General features: G+C 44.0%; 1 protein-coding gene across 3 annotated transcripts in view; it reads right to left on the bottom strand.

Moving 5' to 3' along the window:
* doc2b (double C2 domain beta) overlaps positions 1–18,398 on the bottom strand; it is a 153,294-nt gene that overhangs the window by 109,912 nt on the left and 24,984 nt on the right. The gene's annotated exons all lie outside the window — the stretch shown is intronic.

The following is an 18,398-nucleotide window of genomic DNA, read 5'->3' on the forward strand; positions in this document are numbered from 1 at the left end:
CTCTTCCCAAGAGCATGAAACAGGGCTGAGCCTCTATACTTCTCCTGAGAGGCCTTTTCGGACTAAAGGGCAGGGCTAGGGGTGGGGGCGGAGCCTCTTCCCAAAGGCATGAGACAGGGCTGAGCCTCTATACCTCTCCTGAGAGGCCTTTTAGGACTAAAGGGCGGGGCTGGGGCGGGGGCGGGGCCTCTCCCCAAGAGCGTGAGACAGGGCTGAGCCTCTATACCTCTCCTGAGAGGCCTTTTAGGGCTAAAGGGCGGAGCTAGGGGTGGGGGCGGAGCCTCTTCCCAAAGGCATGAGACAGGGCTGAGCCTCTATACCTCTCCTGAGAGGCCTTTTAGGACTAAAGGGCGGGGCTGGGGCGGGGGCGGGGCCTCTTCCCAAGAGTGTGAGACAGGGCTGAGCCTCTATACCTCTCCTGAGAGGCCTTTTAGGACTAAAGGGCGGAGCTAGGGTGGGGGTGGAGCCTCTTCCCAAGAACACGAGACAGGGCTGAGCCTCTATACTTCTCCTGAGAGGCCTTTTAGGACTAAAGGGCGGAGCTAGGGGTGGGGGTGGAGCCTCTTCCCAAGAGCACGAGACAGGGCTGAGCCTCTATACTTCTCCTGAGAGGCCTTTTAGGACTAAAGGGCGGAGCTAGGGGCGGGGCCTCTTCCCAAGAGCACGAAACAGGGCTGAGCCTCTATACTTCTCCTGAGAGGCCTTTTAGGACTAAAGGGTGGGGCTGGGGCGGGGGCGGGGCCTCTTCCCAAGAGTGTGAGACAGGGCTGAGCCTCTATACCTCTCCTGAGGCGCTTGTTAGAACACGGGGGTGGGGTATAGAGGTTCAGCCCCGTCAGGCACTTGGGAAGATGCCCCGCCCCCTCCTCTAGCCCCGCCTCCTGTGTCCTGGCAGGCACCGCAGGACAGGGATAGAAGCTCAGCCCTGCCTCAGAGCTCGTAACTCCACCCATCCCAGTCCTTGCCGCCCTTTTGTGGCCCCGCCCACCTTCCCTCCCAGCCGTGCATCTTGGACTAAGAGAGGCTCATCCCCGCCCTCTTGAGCAGGAGCCACCCCCACCCCTCTAAGCCACACCCCCAAAACATCATGTGTAATAACAAATTTGACAGAAAAAGTAGTTCAATACATGATGTTGTAATTACTATATTTATGAATTTAGCACCAAAATATCATGATATATTGAAAGCATTGACTACAAAAATGGCTTGGATAATCCAGAAGCTTGGATGAGCGAGGCTTGGATAAGTGAGTCTCTACTGTAGTAGCAACAATAATAGAGAAAAATAACACACACACACACACACACATATATATATACAGTAGAGTCTCACTTATCCAACATTCGCTTATCCAACGTTCTGGATTATCCAACACATTTTTGTAGTCAATGTTTTCAATTCATCGTGATATTTTGGTGCTAAATTCCTAAATACAGTAATTACTACATAGCATTACTGTGTATTGAACTACTTTTTATGTCAATTTTGTTGTATAACATAATGTTTTGGTGTTTAATTTGTAAAATCATAACCTAATTTGATGTTTAATAGGCTTTTCCTTAATCTCTCCGTATTATCCAACATATTTGCTTATCCAACGTTCTGCTGGCCCGTTTACATTGGATAAGCGAGACTCTACTGTACATGTAATAATACCAATAATAATAGAGAAAAATAATACATGTAATAATAATAATAATAATAATAATAATAATAATAATAATAATACATACATCACACAGTCCTAGACACTTGGGAAGTGTTTGACTTGTGATCTTGTGATTTTGTGATATGAAATCCAGCATATCTATCTTGTTTGCTGTGTCATAATAAAATAATAAATACAGGAAAATAATACATGTAATAATAATAGGGTAAAATAATAAATGCAATAATAATAAGATCAGAGTGAAATAATAAATGTATTAATAATAATAAAAATAATAAAAATAGAGTAAAATAAATAATAGTAGTAACAATAATAGAGAAAAATAATAAATGTAATAATAGCAATATATTCTTGAGTATAAGCTGACCCACATATAAGCCAACCAGGACCCTCACCCGAGTATAAGCCAAAGGGCTGAAAAACTAGTCTCATACCCGCTATATACAGTAATTTGGAAAAATCAAAACTTCTGGAAATTGACTATAAAACTGCACTAGAGGACTGACAGATTCCAAAAAGCAAAAGCGTTGTTTCTGGGAATCTGTAGGTCCTCCAGTGCAACTCGATGGTCAACGCACTGCAAATGTTGACCACTAAGATACACACGGGAGGACTGAGAGATCCCTAGAAAGAGCAAATGCAAAAGTTGAACCCGCAAAGGGCCGACTATAGTGAGCCAGAGGGATGAATCTGTCAAGTGGCATCCTGGGTTTCTTTTCTAAGATAGTCCTGGAGGGAAATACCAAAATGGGAAGGATCCCTAGATCTCAAGCTGGGTCACACTTTTCTGCTCACCGGCTGCCAGGCCAGAAACCGCTAACTTCAAGCCCACAATCCCCGGAGAAGAAGTTGGCAACTGTGGCCGAGAAGCAACCCGCCCGAGGGATGCGTTGGCGCCGAAGCTAAACGGGCCGATTAAAAGCGGAGGCCCAGGAGGCAAAGAGAAGCCCTTCGAGGCTTGTTAAAGAGCCCAGTTACTGCAGGCAAACAAACAGGCAATTTCCCAGTGCTTTGGGGGAAATGGGACTCTGGAAAGACCTCTAAGACCAGCTCCGTTTTAATGAGGGCCTGAAAAACTCCTCTCCACATTAATTGGTTGCCCTGACGGTGCCAAACGCCACAAAAGTCTTGAGCTAGCATTTCATTTGCCTTTAGAAAACTCTTTTCCTCAAAACTAACCAAGCTCTGATTATCGTCCCATAGCTCAGTGAGGCTCAGTTTGCCTTCTCCAATGTTGTCGTGGGGTCCTCAAACTTTTTAAGAGGAGGGCTGATTCACAGTCCAAAATGAAATAGTCCAAAATTAGGATTGTTGTTGTTGTGTGCCTTCAAGTCATTTCAGACTTAGGTCAACCCTGAGTCTAAAGTTTAGGACAGAGGCCAGGTCAATGGCCTTGGAGGGCCTTAGTTTGGGGACCTCTGCTGCAGACGATCTGATAAGACCATAGGTAAGTAAAGAGGCCTCCAAAGACCGTCTAGATGGTCTCATAAGACCATCGGTAAGGAAAGGGACCCTCAAAGGCCATCTAGATGGTCTCATCAGGCCATCAGAAGACCATAGATAAGGAAAGGGACCCTCAAAGACCATTTAGATGGTCTCATAGGACCATAGGTAAGGAAAGTGACCCCCAAAAGCCATCTAGATGATCTCATAAGGCCATAGGTAAGCAAAGAGACCTCCAAAGACCAGGTAGACTTAGGTCAACCCTAAGTTTAGGACAGAGGCCAGGTCAATGACCGCATCCGGCCCACGGACCTTGGTTTGGTGACCACTAATCTAGACGATCTCATAAGACCATAGGTAAGCAAAGAGACCTCCAAAGACCATCTAGATGGTCTCATAAGACCATAGGTAAGGAAAGGGACCCTCAAAGGCCATCTAGATGATCTCATCAGGCCATCAGAAGACCATGTATAAGGAAAGGGACCCTCAAAGGCCATCTAGATGGTCTCATAGGACCATAGGTAAGGAAAGTGACCTCCAAAAGCCATCTAGATGGTCTCATAAGACCATCGGTAAGGAAAGGGACCCTCAAAGGCCATCTAGATGGTCTCATCAGGCCATCAGAAGACCATAGATAAGGAAAGGGACCTCAAAGACCATCTAGATGATCTCATAAGGCCATAAGTAAGCAAAGAGACCTCCAAAGACCATATAGATGATCTCATAAGGCCATAAGTAAGCAAAGAGACCTCCAAAGACCATATAGATGATCTCATAAGGCCATAAGTAAGCAAAGAGACCTCCAAAGACCAGGTAGACTTAGGTCAACCCTAAGTTTAGGACAGAGGCCAGGTCAATGACCGCATCCGGCCCACGGACCTTAGTTTGGTGACCACTGATCTAGACGATCTCATAAGACCATAGGTAAGCAAAGAGACCTCCAAAGACCATCTAGATGGTCTCATAAGACCATAGGTAAGGAAAGGGACCCTCAAAGGCCATCTAGATGATCTCATCAGGCCATCAGAAGACCATGTATAAGGAAAGGGACCCTCAAAGGCCATCTAGATGGTCTCATAGGACCATAGGTAAGGAAAGTGACCTCCAAAAGCCATCTAGATGGTCTCATAAGACCATCGGTAAGGAAAGGGACCCTCAAAGGCCATCTAGATGGTCTCATCAGGCCATCAGAAGACCATAGATAAGGAAAGGGACCTCAAAGACCATCTAGATGATCTCATAAGGCCATAAGTAAGCAAAGAGACCTCCAAAGACCATATAGATGATCTCATAAGGCCATAAGTAAGCAAAGAGACCTCCAAAGACCATCTAGATGATCTCATAAGGCCATAAGTAAGCAAAGAGACCTCCAAAGACCAGGTAGACTTAGGTCAACCCTAAGTTTAGGACAGAGGCCAGGTCAATGACCGCATCCGGCCCACGGACCTTAGTTTGGTGACCACTGATCTAGACGATCTCATAAGACCATAGGTAAGCAAAGAGACCTCCAAAGACCATCTAGATGGTCTCATAAGACCATAGGTAAGGAAAGGGACCCTCAAAGGCCATCTAGATGATCTCATCAGGCCATCAGAAGACCATGTATAAGGAAAGGGACCCTCAAAGGCCATCTAGATGGTCTCATAGGACCATAGGTAAGGAAAGTGACCTCCAAAAGCCATCTAGATGGTCTCATAAGACCATCGGTAAGGAAAGGGACCCTCAAAGGCCATCTAGATGGTCTCATCAGGCCATCAGAAGACCATAGATAAGGAAAGGGACCCTCAAAGACCATCTTGATGATCTCATAAGGCCATAAGTAAGCAAAGAGACCTCCAAAGACCATATAGATGATCTCATAAGGCCATAAGTAAGCAAAGAGACCTCCAAAGACCAGGTAGACTTAAGTCAACCCTAAGTTTAGGACAGAGGCCAGGTCAATGACCGCATCCGGCCCACGGGCCTTAGTTTGGTGACCACTGATCTAGACGATCTCATAAGACCATAGGTAAGCAAAGAGACCTCCAAAGACCATCTAGATGGTCTCATAAGACCATAGGTAAGGAAAGGGACCCTCAAAGGCCATCTAGATGGTCTCATCAGGCCATCAGAAGACCATAGATAAGGAAAGGGACCTCAAAGACCATCTAGATGGTCTCATAAGACCATAGGTAAGGAAAAGGACCCCCAAAGGCCATCTAGATGGTCTCATAGGACCATAAGTAAGGAAAGTGACCTCCAAAAGCCATCTGGAAGGTCTCATAAGGCCGTAGCTAAGCAAAGAAACCTTCAAAGACCATCTAGATGATCATAAAACCATAGGTAAGGAAAGGGACTCTCAAAGGCCATCTAGACGGTCTCATAGGACCATACGTAAGGAAAGTGACCTCCAAAAGCCATCTTGATGGTCCCATAAGGCTGTAGCTAAGCAAAGAGACCTTCAAAGACCATCTAGACCAGGAGTCCCCAAACTAAGGCCCGGGGGCCCTCTAAGGTCATTTACCTGGCCCTGCCCTCAGTTTTATAATATAATATTTTTATATCAGTTTTAATAATATAATATATTGTATATACATATAATATTGATAATAATATTATGTTATACAATATAATACTAATAATAATACCATATAATAATATTAATTATATGTTATATATTACGTATTATATAATAGTATGTTGGTATAGTTCAATATAGTAATATATAATGCTAATATTGTGCTATGCTAATAATATAATAAATTACATACAGCTGCTCTGAGTCCCCTTCTGGGTGAGAAGGGTGGGATATAAATGTAGTAAATAAATGCAGTAAATAAATAATTAATTTTAGACTTGGGCTCGCCCAAAGTCTGAAATTACTTGAAGGCACACAAGAACAACAATCCTAATTCACTTGACTATCTCGTTGGCTAGAAGCAGGCCCACACTTCCCATTGAAATCCTGATAGGCTTATGTTGGTTAAAATTGTTTTCATTTTTAAATATTGTATTGTTCTTTCATTGTTGTTGTCGTTGTTTTGCATTACAAATAAGACATTTGCAGTGTGCATAGGAATTTGTTGGATTTTTTTTTTCAAATGATAATTTGGCCCTTCAACAGTCCGAAGGATTGTGGACCGGCCCTCTGCTTTAAAAGTTTGAGGAACCCTGATCTAGATGATCTCATCAGGCCATCAGAAGACCATAGATAAGGAAAGGGACCCTCAAAGACCATCTAGACGGTCTCCTAGGACCATAGGTAAGGAAAGGGACCTCCAAAAGCCATCTAGATGGTCTCATAAGGCCGTAGCTAAGCAAAGAGACCTTCAAAGACAATCTAGACAATCTCATAAGGCCATAAGTAAGCAAAGAGACATCCAAAGATCAGGTAGACTTAGGTCAACCCTAAGTCCAAAGTTTAGGGCAGGGGCCAGGTCAATGACCTTGGAGGGCCGCATCTGGCCCACGGGCCTTAGTTTGGGGACCCCTGGGTCAAACTCTCTGGAAGAGCAAAATGCCAATTGAGATGCTGGTGGGTCTACCCTTCTTAAAAACTTAAAAAGAACCCAATGCATTTGGTCACCAGAAAAAGTGGGATTGTGCCTGGATTTCCTCCCCTGAACATGCCTCACTCCTCCTTGGAAAGCCAGGCTTTCCAAAGCCACTCTCTTTATTAACGTTTATGAAATTATTGGATCGCTTCAACCACGAAAAAAAAGGAAGCGCTTTTCTCATTCCCTGCCAAGGGAGACAGACTGTGCTACTCAGTTCGGCTCGCTTACTTGTCCAAAAGATGCGTAAACAGAGAGTAAACATCTGTTTCAATATTTTGGTTCTTTTTTTTTAATTGAGATGTATGTGTGGAAGCAAATTCAGGTTTTCCTCCACACCTGAAGGTTGGGAAACAATCAGGGCCATTTAACAGTTCCCAACAAAGGATTCCCCCAGGCAGGAAGCAGCCAGGCTTTGAAGCTGCAAGGCTATTCAATGCTAACAAGTTGGCCAATTGCAACATTCACAAGGCAAGAGTTCCTTCTCCCACCCTGGACGTCATTCCACAGATATATAAACCTCACTTGTCTAGTTTCCAACACACCTCACAAGCTCTGCGGATGCCTGCCATAGATGTGGGTGAAACGTCAGGAGAGAATGCTTCTGGAACCTGGCCATACAGCCCGGAAAACTCACAGCAACCCAGCAATTCCGGCCATGAAAGCCTTCAACAACACATATATAGTCTCAATTTAATCACCTTGGCTTCTAGGGAGAATTTCTGGCTTGATTTCCTTTAGTAAAGGTAAAGGTTTCCCCTGACGTTAAGTCCAGTCGTGTCCGACTCTGGGGGTTGGTGCTCATCTCCATTTCTAAGCCGAAGAGCCGGCGTTGTCCATAGACACCTCCAAGGTCATGTGGCTGGCATGATTGCATGGAGCGCCGTTACCTTCACGCCGGAGCGATACCTATTGATCTACTCACATTGGCATGTTTTCAAACTGCTAGGTTGGCAGGAGCTGGGGCTAACAGCGTAAGCTCATTCCGCTCCCACGATTTGAACCTGGGACCTTTTGGTCCACAAGTTCAGCAGCTCAGCGCTTTGATGCACTGTGCCACCAGGGGCACATACAGTAGAGTCTTACTTATCCAACACTCACTTATCCAACGTTCTGGATTATCCAACACATTTTTGTAGTCAATGTTTTCAATATATTGTGATATTTCGATGCTAAATTAGTAAATACAGTAATGACTACATAGCATTACTGCGTATTGATTACTTTTTTTTGTCAAATTTGTTGTATAACATGATGTTTTGGTGCTTAATTTGTAAAACCATAACCTAATTTGATGTTTAATAGGCTTTTCCTTAATCCCACTTTATTATCCAACATATTCGCTTATCCAACGTTTTGCCAGCCTGTTTATGTTGGATAAGTGAGACTCTACTGTATGTGTGTGTGTGTGTGTGTGTGTGTGTGTATGTGTGTGTGTATATATATATATATATATATATATATAATATCATTCTATTATTATTCTATTATTGTAGTTATATTATCATATTATTACTATTATGTTATTATTATATTATTCATTATTCATGACTACATTGAAACTAGAATAGAGAAAAATCAGCGTGGAAACTGCAAGAGATACCATAGATTGTTGTACATGGAAATAATGGTAGTAAATAGTTTTGATTTATTAAATCTATATATATAAAAGGGTAATGAAATTTCGGCCTAGGACAAAACAACAAAATTGCACATCCCAGAAACACTAAACTTGGCAGCACAACCCCTCATCCGTGCCTCTACGTTCATACAACAAAAAGAAAAGAAAAATAAAGTCCTAATTAGAGGGAGAGGAATAATTGTTTTTATCCAATTGCTGCCAGTTAGAAGGCTAAGCTCCGCCCACTTGGTCTCCTAGCAACCCACTCAGCCCAGGGGACAGGCAGAGTTAGGCATCACTTAGGCCTCTTCCACACTGCCTATAAAGATTATCTGATTTTAACTGGATTAGATGGCAGTGTAGACTCAAGGCCCTTGCCCACAGCTATATAACCCATTTATAATCTTACTAGCTGTGCCCGGCCACATGTTGCTGTGGCATTGTCTGGTGGTGTTGATGAGAACTTGTTGAGGTAGTGATGGCATTGAAATGAATCTTGTATGGTTGTCTTTATGTTTAGTATGCATTTGGCTGTTTGTGTACTGTGTAAGTGGTGAGGGTAAGGTAAAACCTTTACCCTTTACCTTAACTACCACCAATTCCTCAATACTTTATTTCCCATACCACCATACTTCGCCACAGCAACGCGTGGCCGGGCACAGCTAGTACAGTTATATATTACAATTATATATTTTTGTTATTTAAACTATACATATTGCGAAATTATGGTTTTATTCTCCAAGTGACACACCACCCAAGTCATGCTAGGTTTTTTTTTGTGAATTTTGGCAAACCAAACGCAAAAGCTTGCCCATCGTTGGCCTAGTGTTTGATTCTGGAAACCCGTGTTCAAATCCTCCATTGACTTTGAAAATTTTCTGAGCAAGCCACACACTCTAAGCTCTAGAAAACCCCGAGATAGGGTCAACTTTGGCTCACCAGATCCAAATAACTCTTTTCAAATGACTTGATTTCTATCCTATCAGCTTCCTTCACTATCTGGTTTACACAATCATACATAGAAAGAATCCATACCTTGAAACAACTCGGCACATGTGAGTTAAGAAGCCGGTGTTAAAAAAATGAAAGACATACGAGGAGAGTGTTTACTTGTAAACCCTCTGGGAGAGTTCTGGTAGTACTCTGAAACCCACAAGCCCTTGGGCTGTAGCAAGAAAAGCTCTCAAATCCCCACCTCCCCACTCGGGCCATCTGTTCCAATCACACCTTAAAGCAGATCGGAAATGTGCCTGTCCTTGAATGACCCCACTGCAGGGCTGCAGGCGAGGCGATTTGCATAAGATGCTCTGGTCCCCAGCGCGCAACACCAGGTGATGGATGGGGAGAACGTGTGCCCAGGGATTCCCACCTCTGAGCCGGGGTCACCTTGAGACTCCGTTGCTTCACGGCTGCGGACAGAGAGGCGGTGTGTGGGCGCCTGGAACACGGACTGGCACGAGCAGGAGGGTAATGACATACTTAGTGACCCACATTTTGGGAACAGATGGAGGGGTGGGGATTTCCTTCCATTCGGTTCTTGCGAGACGAACTTCGAAAACTTGCCGGCATGTGCCGAGATCCTGTGTAATATACACAGCGCTCACAAACTTATGACGAGGTGAGCTTTCTTGAAATACACTCCGTTGTTTTTGCAACAAAGTGATACATCCAAAAACAAGAAACGGGAATTGCAAGGGTTTCAAACAAACCCCAACCTTGTCCTAATCACTCCAAGTAGTGCAACAAGGCTCCCGTGTTTCGAACAAACCCCAGCCTTGACCTAATCATTCCAGGTAGTGCAACAAACCTCCCGTGTTTTGAACAAACCCCAGCCTTGTCCTAATCATTCCAAGTAGTGCAACAAGCCTCCCGTGTTTTGAACAAACCTCAGCCTTGTCTTAATCACTCCAAGTAGTGCAACAAGCCTCTCATGTTTCGAACAAACCCCAACCTTGTCCTAATCACTCCAAGTAGTGCAACAAGCCTCCCATATTTCGAATAAACCTCAACCTTGTCCTAATTACTCCAAGTAGTGCAACAAGCCTCCCGTGCATCGAACAAACCCCAGCCTTGACCTAATCATTCCACATAGTGCAACAAACCTCCTGTGTTTCGAACAAACCCCAGACTTGACCTAATCAATCCAAGTAGGGCAAAAAGCTTCCCGTGCTTCAAACAAACCCCAGCCTTGACCTAATCATTCCAAGTAGTGCAACAAGGCTCCCGTGTTTCGAACAAACCCCAGCCTTGTCCTAATCACTCCAAGTAGTGCAACAAGCCTCCCGTGTTTCAAACAAACCCCAACCTTGATCTACTCGCTCCAAGTAGTGCAACAAGCCTCCCGTGTTTCAAACAAACCCCAGCCTTGACCTAATCATTCCAAGTAGTGCAACAAGCCTCCTGTGTTTTGAACAAACCCCAGCCTTGACCTAATCATTTCAAGTAGTGCAACAAGTCTCCCGTGTTTTGAACAAACCCCAGCCTTGACCTAATCATTCCAAGTAGTGCAACAAGCCTCCCGTGTTTCAAACAAACCCCAGCCTTGACCTAATCATTCCAAGTAGTGCAACAAGTCTCCCGTGTTTTGAACAAACCCCAGCCTTGACCTAATCATTCCAAGTAGTGCAACAAGCCTCCTATGTTTCGAACAAACCCCAGCCTTGACCTAATCACTCCAAGTAGGGCAACAAGCCTCCCGTGTTTCAAACAAACCCCAACCTTGTCTTAATTACTCCAAGTAGTTCAACAAGCCTCCAGTGTTTCGAACAAATCCCAACCTTGTCCTAATCACTCCAAGTAGTGCAACAAGCCTCCCATGTTTCGAACAAATCCCAACCTTGTCCTAATCACTCCAAGTAGTGCAACAAGCCTCCCATGTATCGAACAAACCCCAACCTTGTCCTAATCACTCCAAGTAGTGCAACAAGCCTCCTATGTTTCGAACAAACCCCAGCCTTGACCTAATCACTCCAAGTAGGGCAACAAGCCTCCCGTGTTTCGAACAAACCCCAGCCTTGACCTAATCATTCCAGGTAGTGCAACAAGCCTCCCGTGTTTCGAACAAACCCCAACCTTGTCCTAATCACTCCAAGTAGTGCAACAAGCCTCCCGTGTATCGAACAAACCCCAACCTTGTCCTAATCACTCCAAGTAGTGCAACAAGCCTCCTATGTTTCGAACAAACCCTAGCCTTGACCTAATCACTCCAAGTAGGGCAACAAGCCTCCTATGTTTCGAACAAACCCCAGCCTTGACCTAATCACTCCAAGTAGGGCAACAAGCCTCCCGTGCTTCAAACAAACCCCAACCTTGTCCTGATTACTCCAAGTAGTTCAACAAGCCTCCAGTGTTTCGAACAAACCCCAACCTTGTCCTAATCACTCCAAGTAGTGCAACAAGCCTCCCATGTTTCAAACAAATCCCAACCTTGATCTAATCATTTCAAGTAGTGCAACAAGCCTCCCGTGTTTCAAACAAACCCCAGACTTGACCTAATCACTCCAAGTAGTGCAACAAGCCTCCCGTGTTTTACAATGGCCCCCCAAAACAGACAAATGGTTGTTGCATGTTTTGTTGTAAAACTTTGGCACAAATCTGGAGTCAATCGGGCAACGTTGGTGCTTGAAGTGTTGATCGGCGTACATCAGCAACATATGGAGTGCTTTGCGGTCTCCAGGCATAAACCCCACTGCTAATCCCAAACAGAGTAGATTCACTGAATCAATGGGTCTAATCTAGTTGGGACCAGCAATTGGATTTAGGTCAATTGGATTGAGCGCTTAGCTCTTTGAAGTCTGGCTTTGAATCTGTCCCTACACAATTATGTTTGTGGGACTGAATTAGCCTGGTCATCTTTCGTTTTTCTCCCCATGAGGCACATCTTCTCTCTATCTATACAAGTAATAAAAGTGAAAAAAAAAGTATGTGTGTGGCTGGGGTGTCCACTTACACAGCCAAGCTTCCACTTCCACAAATAGCTATAGCTCCCACTATTCAGGAAACATCAATGGCTCCCCTCTAGGTTATAGAGAGTGTCATAAACATGTCCAATAGCCCTTCCAATGTTCTCCACAAATACCATTCTTCCCCCCACACAAGTGAAGGCTTTCATACGGGGACAATTTCCTCCTAGATTTTCTGTTTTTCCTCCACCACAGACACCCCAGTGTTTCTTACTCTCTCCATTCGTGTGGAATAATAATAATAATAATAATAATAATAATTATTATTATTATTATTATACCCAAGTGAAGGCTTTCATACGGGGACAATTTCCTCCTAGATTTTCTGTTTTTCCTCCATCACAGACATCCCAGTGTTCCTTACTCTCTCAATTGGTGTGGAATTTGCATGACTCCACCCACTGCCTCTCCCATAACCCTTTCCTATTCTTTTCTATGGCACACAAAGGAATTGATTGGCAACTGAACATACAAAAGAGATTTGGGGAGAATTCGCCATGATTTATAGGAGTTGTAGGGACTGGGATGTATAGTTCATCTGAAATCTAAGAGCACTCTCAACTCCACCAATGATGGACCTGGAACTAACTTGGCACACAGAACACCCATGACCAAGAAAAAATACTGGAGGGATTTATAGGAGTTGTAGTTCACCTACATCCAGAACCCAGTATGAACCCAAACAATGATGGATCTGGACCAAACTTGGCATGCACACCCGATATGACTAAATTTGAATACTGGTTGATCTTGAGGGGAATCGGTCTGGATATTTTGGAGTTGTAGGTACTGGGATGTATAGTTCACCTGCAATTCTAAGAACACTGTGAACTCCACCAAAGATGGAATTGGACCAAACTTGGCACACAGAGCCTCCATGACTAGCAAGAAATACTGGAGATCTTTGGGGGAAATTCACCTTGATTTGGGGGAGTTGTAGTTCACCTACATCCAGAGAGCATTGTGAACTCAAACACCAATGGATCTGGACCAAACATGGCACACATACCTGACATGCCAAAATGTGATTATTGTCAGGATGTGAAAGCCCAGCATTCATAACAACTGTAATCTCCACATCTTGCCAGAGCAATGGAGATAATCTAAATGATAAGAGCCATCTGGACAGGGATGGGTCTTATGGCCAGCTCTGGTTTTTCAAGCCTGGGAAAGGACTATATAACAGATAAGTGTGAATGTGGGGAGGGGGGAAGGTAGGAAGTGGATATACTTGGGGTTTGGCGGGAATACATCAGTTCTAGCTTCGTTTTCATCTTGTAAAGAAGGTTCTCAATAAAGCGTTTCCATGGAACTGCCGGTGTGAGCCTGCTTTGAGTCCTATAGCTTTCAAGAGCTGACAATTACTGGAAGGGTTTGGGGGGAACTGACCTCCCTTTCTGGGAGTTATAGTTCACCTACAACCAGAGAAACTGTGACCTCCACTCATGATGGACCTGAACCAAACTTGGCACATAGAGCCCCCATGACTAGCTCAACCTACTGGAGGGGTTTGAGGGGAATGACTCACCATAGTGGGAGTTGTAGTTTACCCTACAGCCAGAGAGCACACTGCACCTCACCAATGATGCATCCAGAGCAAACTGCCCAACATCACAAACTACTGATGGAGTTTCTCAGGGTTAACCTGGCATGATGTGAGTTGTAGTTCACCCACAACCTTATGCATTTGGGTAGTGGTGTAATAAAATGACAAACTCCATACTGGGATACTAATAGGTAGGACTGAAGCTCCACAGGCCTCAAGAAAGATATTCTCTTATTTATTTATTTATTTATTTATTTACAGTACAGTAGAGTCTCACTTATCCAACATAAACGGGCCTGCAGAAGCTTGGATAAGCGAATATCTTGGATAATAAGGAGGGATCAAGAAAAAGCCTATTAAACATCAAATTAGGTTACGATTTTACAAATTAAGCAACAAAACATCATATTATACAACAAATTTGACAGAAAAAGTAGTTCAATACATGGTAATGCTCTGTAGTAATTACTGTATTTACGAATTTAGTACCAAAATATCATGATGTATTAAAAACATTGTCTACAAAAATGGCTTGGATTATCCAGAAGCTTGGATAAGCGAGGCTTGGATAAGTGAGACTCTACTGTATATACATATAGGGCAAACATTCAATGCCCATATACACATAGAACCGAGACAGAGACAGACGCAGAGGCAATTTAACCTTCTCCTGAGGGGATGTTCGATTCTGGCCACAAGGGGGAGTAGCTTCATCATCCACTCTGATGGCACTTCCTCATTCCAACGTCGTAAATTAGTTAAATTAGCCTCCCCACCTTATAAGTGGTACCTTATTTCCTACTTGGTAGATACAACTATCTTTCGGGTTGTTAGGTCAGCAACGAGCAGGGGCTATTTTTTATTAGGGGCTGGCCTCGAACTCATGACCTCATGGTCAGAGTGATTTATTGCAGCAGGCTGCTCACCAGCCTGCCCACAACCTTATACAATTTGTACAATTTTACTTTTGAAATAATTTGCTGGGAGCTCTCGGACTTTTCAGTCGTCGAAAAATACCTGCTTTTTAATGCCAGACGTTGCTTTCAAACCCCCCAACGTCTCACAACCTCGGCGAAGATTAATCAGGACTGTTGCTGCCAAATGAACACAGTTGGACGGCCTGATGCTGAATGAAGGATGGGAACCCAGCTGCCCCTTTGCATGCCACCTTCCCTTTCTTGTGCCAAGTTTCTCATTTGACTTTACATTTTTTAATTGGAGAGGTGAGCTCCAAGACACAAAGATAAAGGATCGGGAATAACCCTGCCATTTCGTTCCGTGTCCCTCCAAGCTGCCACAGAGGCATCCCGAGATGTGTCTTTTCCGAAACACAATGTGTGGAGTGGAGCCTTATTAAAAAAATCGACAGCGCTAGGAAAACTGTCGGAGACAGCTGTGACTGCTTAATATGGGGCTGGCATTCCCTCTGCAGCAATGAAAATAATAATAATAAAAAAGGGGCCGTTAAGAAACGTGAATTCATTAACTGGCTTTTGATCCCCGTCTGCCCTTCCAATCTACTTTTCGTCTTCCGGTGATCCAAGGGCATTGTCACAAAACGAAGAGAAGAAGAGGGATTTAAAAGGATTCCGAGGGGGACATGTGAGCGCAATGCAGAAACTAAACAAATGGTTTGACCTTTGCAGCAAATGTATCGCTATGCCTTCCACATCTTGTTAAAAAAAGAACAAGATAACATTTCAGAACAGTTTAACCGGAATGTTATGAGCAGCTCCCAAACCACAAAGACTCTCGGGCTCTTTGGTTCCCTAGACGGACAATACACTTCTCTTTGTTTCACCTTTGTTTCCCAATTTTTCCCTAATCTGGGTTGTTGTATGTCTTTCGGCTGTGTAGCCATGTTCCAGAAGTATTCTCTCCTGACATTTTGCCCACATCTATAGCAGGCATCCTCAGAGGTTGTGAGGTATGGATAAACTAGGCAAGGAAGGAAAATATATAAATCTGTGGAGAGTCCAGGGTGTGACAAGAGTCCTTTGTCACTGGGAAGCCAGCGTTAATGTTTCAGTTAATCACCCTAATTAGAGGGTTGTTGTATGTCTTTTGGGCTGTGTAGCCATGTTCCAGAAGTATTCTCTCCTGACGTTTCGCCCACATCTATGGCAGGCATGTGAGGCATGGATAAACTAGGCAAGGAAGGAAAAAATATATATCTGTGGAGAGTCCAGGGTGTGACAAGAGTCCTTTGTCACTGGGAAGCCAACGTTAATGTTTCAGTTAATCACCCTAATTAGAGGGTTGTTGTATGTCTTTCGGGCTGTGTGGCCATGTTCCAGAAGTATTCTCTCCTGACGTTTCGCCCACATCTATGGCAGGCATCCTCAGAGTTGTGAGGTATGGATAAACTAAGTAAGGAAAGGAAAGAATATATATCTGTGGAGAGTCCAGGGTGTGACAAGAGTCCTTTGTCACTGGGAAGCCAGCATTAATGTTTCAGTTAATCACCCTAATTAGCATTGGAAAGGTTTGTCTCTTGCCTGGGGGGCATCCTTTGTTCAAAGTCATTAGCCTCCTTGGCTTCCAACTGACACTCTTGTCACACCCTGGACTCTCCACAGATATATATATATATCTCCTTCCTTGCCTAGTTTATCCATGCCTCACAACCTCTGAGGATGCCTGCCATAGATGTGGGAGAAACGTCAGGAGAGAATACTTCTGGAACATGGCCATACAGCCCGGAAAACATACAACAACCCTGTGATCCCGGCCATGAAAGCCTTCGACAACACATCAACCTGCTAGACATTTATCCACAACGTCATTGAGAAGTCAAGAGCACCAGCGCCTGGTCATTTCCATGTCAGTGAGATGCTGAATCCATTCCAGGTTTTGCTTGGCAATTTAGGAGTCACTTTCAGAACTGTGGAGAGTTCCCCCAAAGCTGGTTCAAATTTGCCACTTCACCGACACGGAAACTACCAGCTTCTGCAGGCCAGAAGGTTCTTTTCTATATACAGTAGAGTCTCACTTATCCAAGCTAAATGGGCCGGCAGAAGCTTGGATAAGCGAATAACTTGGATAATAAGGAGGGATTAAGGAAAAGCCTATTAAACATCAAATTAGGTTATGATTTTACAAATTAAGCACCAAAACTTCATGTTAGACAACAAATTTGACAGAAAAAGTAGTTCAATATGCAGAAATGGTATGTTGTAATTACTGTATTTACGAATTTAGGACCAAAATATCACGATATATTGAATACATTGACTACAAAAATGGCTTGGATTATCCAGAGGCTTGGATAAGCGAGGCTTGGATGAGTGAGACTCTACTGTATATATAAAAGAGTGATGGAATCAGGGCACCGGACAAAACAACAAAACTACAGGCCCCCCAACCTTGAAATTTGACAACACAACCCATCATCCACGGCTCTAGGTTGATACAACAAAAACAAAAGAAAAATAAAGTCCTAATTACAGGGAGAGGAATAATAGTTTTTATCCAATTGCTGCCAGTTAGAGGGCTTAGCTCCACCCACTTGGTCTCCTAGCAACCTTCTTAGCCCAGGGGACAGACACAATTAGGCCTCACTTAGGCCTCTTCCACAGATTATTAGATTTTAACTGGATTATATGGCAGTGTAGACTCAAGGCCCTTCCAAACAGCTATATAACCCATTTAGAATCTTATATTATCTGCTTTGAACTGGATTATCTTGACTCCACACTGCCATATAATCCACTTCAGTGTGCATACTAAACATAAAGACAACCATACAACAGACATTCAATACCACCACTACCTCAACAATTTCTCACCAACACCACCAGATAAGCCACAGCAACGCGTGGCCGGGCACAGCTAGTCCTTTATATATAGTTTGATAAAATTAACCACAAGAGTCAAATAGAGGAAAAAGGCTTTCTTTCCCTTGCATACTCAGAGGACATGCCTACAGCGCAGCTCTGCCAAAGCAAGAGGCACGATTGCAGGGACATTATTTTGAAGAGGAACACAAGATCGGGAAGCCGATATTGGCGGGGAAACAAGCGGCTGGGGCTACCGAGCACTGCCCAGGGAGTTGTGCCTGGAAAGACCGGCCTGTGCCAAGAGGAGGCTTGTTTGTCGACAAAGAGCAGAGCGTGAAAGAGCAGCCGCCTTGCCAGACATGGACCCTCCCTTGGCTTCCCCTTGGAGTTCCTGGAAAAGGAAGAAGAAGGGAGTAGACAAACCAGGCTAGGAGAAGAAAGGGAGAAGCAGTATGGAGCACACAGGAGGAGAAATATGGCATGACACTTAGGAGGAATGGGAAAGCAAGGGTGGGCACCCTCATCAGGCAGGAGGCTTGGCAATTCTGATTGACTGATCAACCGATTGATCCCAATATATAGAACTTAAGACACATCTTACAGTATAAACCCTCTCTGACCGTCTTTGCTTTGTGGTTTAGTACAAAGTTTCAACAACAACTCTTTATTGATTAGTCAATTTTGACCATATCAAAACATGTGAAACATACAAAACGTACACACTTACCCATACATACAGTAAAACCAGGGGTCCCCAAACTAAGGCCCGGGGGCCGGATGCAGCCCTCCGAGGTCATTTACCTGGCCCCCGCCCTCAGTTTTATAATATAATATATTGTATATAC

This window comes from Anolis carolinensis, unplaced genomic scaffold, assembly GCF_035594765.1.
Source record: "Anolis carolinensis isolate JA03-04 unplaced genomic scaffold, rAnoCar3.1.pri scaffold_7, whole genome shotgun sequence".
NCBI lineage: Eukaryota > Metazoa > Chordata > Lepidosauria > Squamata > Dactyloidae > Anolis > Anolis carolinensis.